The following is a 5,000-nucleotide window of genomic DNA, read 5'->3' as shown; positions in this document are numbered from 1 at the left end:
ATGAATGTTCTCCTTCATGATGGTATAATTTAGACCATGGGTTCTTAGCCTGGGGTTCACGAACCCTGGGTGTTTGCGAACTCCAGGGGTTCAAAAATAGATTTCTAGGGGTATTTAGATGGCTGAGAAAAAAATAATATTTTGAATAGTTAAATATGCTGAGAGAGAGAGAGAGAGAGAGAGAGAGAGAGAGAGAGAGAGAGAGAGAGAGAGAGAGAGAGAGAGAGAGAGAGAGAGAGAGAGAGAACCAATATTAATTAGAAACCCATTCACTGTAATTTTGCACTTTCTCCCAGAACACACCTACGAAGAGTTCGTAGATTTGATGAACGAATCTTTCACAAAAGATGCATTTGGAACCCTTTCCTAACCTAAATGAGTGAGATTTACCCTACTTTATCGATATTCATATAGCTCTGAACTCTTCATGTTCACTATTGCTTATTTGTGTGAGCAATGATTTTCAACGCTGTTGAACGTGAAAACTAGACATCAATTATGGCTTAATATGGAACAACATAACCTACAATTTCGCCTGTTTAACACTGCCCCTCGAATTGAGTAACTTGTTTGTGAAATATTTGGAATATAATTTTTTCAATCTTAATAACATCTTATTTAGTTAATAATTAAATTACCATTTTGTTCGATGTTAGATTACTAGGGGTTCGGGTAAATGGTCTTATAACTCTGGGGTTACTTATCGGGAAATAAGTTGAGAACATTGATTTCTACTAAGCCAAAGACAAAGAAGAAGTTTTAGTATTGAATATATTTCTCTCTCTCTCTCTCTCTCTCTCTCTCTCTCTCTCTCTCTCTCTCTCTCTCTCTCTCTCTCTCTCTCTCTCTCTCTCTCTCACCTATTAGTGTAACTAATAGAAATAAATTCAAGGTATCGCTTGACGTTAGTAGGCTATGAATCGTCATAAATTGTAGGTGAAAAACAGTTTCCTGTCAATTTTGAGAGCTGAAACACTATTTCGGACCCATGTTATTCTCATTCGTCTGGAATCAAGTGGATAATGATACTGTATATATAAACAATCATAGAAAAAACATGAATATGTGATTATATCAATTAATTTTGAATAGTTCTAGTAATGTAGCATAGCCAAATGACCATTGTCTATTTCTCAAAATCTCTGAAATTCTAATTAATATCCCTTTACTCTGTGCTGATAAATTTTACATGAAATATTTTCGGGGAAGATTCTCTAAACAAATGGGACTGGCATATGTTGATGGTCATCAAGGCTTACATTACGGTACGGTGGGGTATGGAGTATAGTGCGATTGGTATTTAATCTAAAATACGGTAAAGAAATACGGTACGTTACATTTCCCAAAGTACGGTACGGTACGATTCAGATACGGAAAATGGGTAAAATTCCATACCGTACCGTACCGTACCTTAGGATTAGCTTGGCAATTCAATTTATAACAAAATATGCATGCGTGTATCTGTATGTCTGTAATTATTGATTGATATATCTGTGTATAATTTTCGAGAATCACTTTACAAACATTCACATCAAGAACCATATATTCTTATACTGTCTACTGGGCATCTTCACTCTGCTTGATTAGGAACGTACTTTCTGCCCAGTACTAAACATGTTGTTGGGCTAAGAAGTCTGTTTTTCATTTGTTATAGGCTTGATAGCAATAGGATAAGTGAAAAATATCCTGTTATAACGATTTTCTGGAACTTTCAGGTGAGATTATATTTATCTTGTGTAGACTGAACAATCAGATATAGTTGAAAAAAGAGTAATGATTGATAGTCATTGGTTATCCAGCGACTGTTGCATTTGTAAAATAAAAGAAAGGATCCCTATTATTCTTTTTTCCTACAAAGGTAGTAAAGTGTGTGTTAGGATAAGAAAGGAAGTGAGTGATTGGTATCCAGTGAGAGTAGGGCTGAGACAGAGATGTTTGACGTCACCATGGTTGTTTAACTTGTATGTTGATGGAGTGGTGAGAGAGGTGAATGCTCTAATGCTTGGAGGAGGATTGAAACTGAGAGACGAGAATGATCATGAATGGGAGGTAGAGAAGCTTGGCCAATTAGTGACAGAAATTGGAAGGGTATGTGAGAGAAGGAAGTTGAGAGTTAATAAGGGTAAGAGTAAGGTTATGAGATGTACGAAAAGGGAATGTGGTGCTAGGTTGAATGGCATATTAAATGGAGAGTTACTTGAGGAAGTAGAGCAGTTTAAGTACTTTGGGTCTGTTGTTGCTGCAAATGGTGGAGTGGAAGCAGATGTACGTCAGAGTGAATGAAGAATGCAAAGTGTTGGGGGCAGTGAAGGGAGTGGTAAGGAATAGCGGGTTAGGCATGAATGTAAAGAGAGTTCTGTATGAGATAGTGATTGTACCAACTGTAATGTATGGATCGGAGTTGTGGGGAATGAAAGTGGTAGAGACAGAAATATAATGTGTTTGAGATGAAGAGTCTGAGGAGTATGACTGGTATATCTCGAGTAGATAGGGATTAGGAATGAAGTAGTGAGGTTGACAACGAGTGTATGAAATGAGTTAGCAGGTAGAGTATATATGAATGTGTTAAGGTGGTTTGGCCATGTTGAGAGAATGGAAAATTGTCGTTTACTAAAGTAGGTGATGAATGCAAGAGTTGATGGGAGAAGTACAAGAGGAAGGCTAAGGTTTGGGTGGTTGGATGGAGTGAAGAAAGCTCTGGGTGAAAGGGGGATAGATGTGAGAGAGGCAAGAGAGCATGCTAGAAATATGAATGAATGGCGAGTGATTGTGACGTAGTTCCGGTAAGCCCTGCTGCTTATTCCGGTCGCCTTGGATGACCGCAGAGGTAGCCGCAGTAGGGGATTTAGCATTATGAAGCTTCATCTGCGGTAGAAAACGGGGGAGGGTGGGCTGTGGCACCCTAGCAGTACCAGCCAAAATCGGTTGAGTCCCTCGTCAGGCTGGGTGGAACCTAAAGAGGAAAGGTCCCCCTTTTTTTCATTTGTTTGATATCAGCTACCCCCCAATATTGTGGGAAGTGCCTTTGTATATGGATGGATATATATACAATACACACACATGCACACATATATATATATATATATATATATATATATATATATATATATATATATATATATATATATATATATATATATACACACACGAGGGGTGATCAAAAGGTTCGGTAAATGTGTGAATATTTACTAAATTACGAACATTAACATGTTTTGACATTACTCTCATTCAAAGTACTCTCCTTCGGCACATACACACTTACTCCACCATGCCTGCAACTTTTGAAAACATTCCTGGAAGTTCTCTTTCTTCAATAACTTTATTTGCTTTGTCGTGTTCGATTTGATGTCTTCAAAGGTGTCAAATCGTTTCCCTTTCATCGTCGATTTAATAATCAGGAATAGCCAGAAGTCGCATGGTGCCAAGTCGGGAGAATACGGTGGTTGCAGAACGGCAGCAAGATTCTTTCCAGACGTAAAAGGCCAGAAAAATGGAGAAATGGCTGGCTGCTGCATGACAACGCGCCCTCTCACACGTCACTGCTTGTTTGGCAGTTCATGGCTGGAAAGAAACTCGCTGCAGTTCCGCATCCACCGTATTCTCCGACTTGGCACCTTGCGACTTCTAGCTATTCCCGAAAAGTAAATCGATGAAGAAAGGGAAACGATTTGACACCATTGAAAACATCAAATCGACCACGACAAAGCAAATAGAGTTATTGAAGAAAGAGGACTTCCAGGAATGTTTTCAAAAGTGGCAGGCACAGTGGAGTAAGTGTGTATGTGCCGAAGGAGTGTACTTTGAAGGAGATTAGTGACAAAACATGTTAATGTTCGTAATTTAATAAATATTCACACATTTACCGAACTTTTTGATCACCCCTCGTGTATATATATATATATATATATATATATATATATATATATATATATATATATATATATATATGATTCATAAACAGATTTACGTACTTTCATATCATTTTCTGAAAGACTGGTACAATGACAAATATTTAAAAAAATATATTACAAAAACTAAAGGAATAAATGTAGCTACCTGGTTAGGAAAAATGCACATCCAATTAAGAAGACACAGGTCTTGAGAGCAATGCGCTCAATCAGTAAAACCAACTCTTTTTTTTTTTCTTTCAGCCAGTATACCAATAACGGCTTTATGCTTCTCTAATATTCTCAGCATTGCCTATATTTTGTTGGCTTCGATTTTATTTTGTAATGCAAATCTATATAATTTTATTTTTTACTCTTCCTCTCCCATTTTGAAATGGTTCTCCATTATGATTTACCTGTTGAAAAGATGAATGAGAAGGATATGAATAATAATGTTATACATACTAGTAGATATCTTCATATAATATCATGTCTATGTTTATGCGTATGTGTGTGTCCTCATGTTTACAAAATTCCTCTTACAATATCAGTTCATTCTGATAAAATATCGATATCCAAAGTGAAATGGTTCATATAGATCTGATACTCTTTGTTAAAAAAGAGATAATGAAAATTTTCTGGACAATGTTTCATTTAGATGCTATGAAACTGGTGATAAGCAAAATGTCTCATAATGGAAGAAATATAAGTTTTATTTTTCATCAATATTCAGAATCATAACGTGTAATATTCGATTTGATTGCAACAAATAAAATATAAATTTTTTTTATCTAAATGGAAATTCAAAACAATAACATCTCATATATGCATGCTACTCATTTAATGTGACTAATAAATTCTTTCAGCCAAAAAAGCTTAAAACCTATATTGTTTTACTTCCAAAACACTACAACTACGTTTTTAATCACTTTAAAGATTATAAGAGTTTCGCTTTATTTCTGTTTTATCAAATAACTACTTCCCTCTCTACATATATTCTATTACAATCAAAATCTGTTCATAAGGCATTATGTGCGTATATATTTATATATATATATATATATATATATATATATATATATATATATATATATATATATATATATATATATA

Source organism: Palaemon carinicauda, chromosome 19 (genome assembly GCF_036898095.1).
Source record: "Palaemon carinicauda isolate YSFRI2023 chromosome 19, ASM3689809v2, whole genome shotgun sequence".
Lineage (NCBI taxonomy): Eukaryota > Metazoa > Arthropoda > Malacostraca > Decapoda > Palaemonidae > Palaemon > Palaemon carinicauda.
This window is presented reverse-complemented; position numbering follows the sequence as displayed.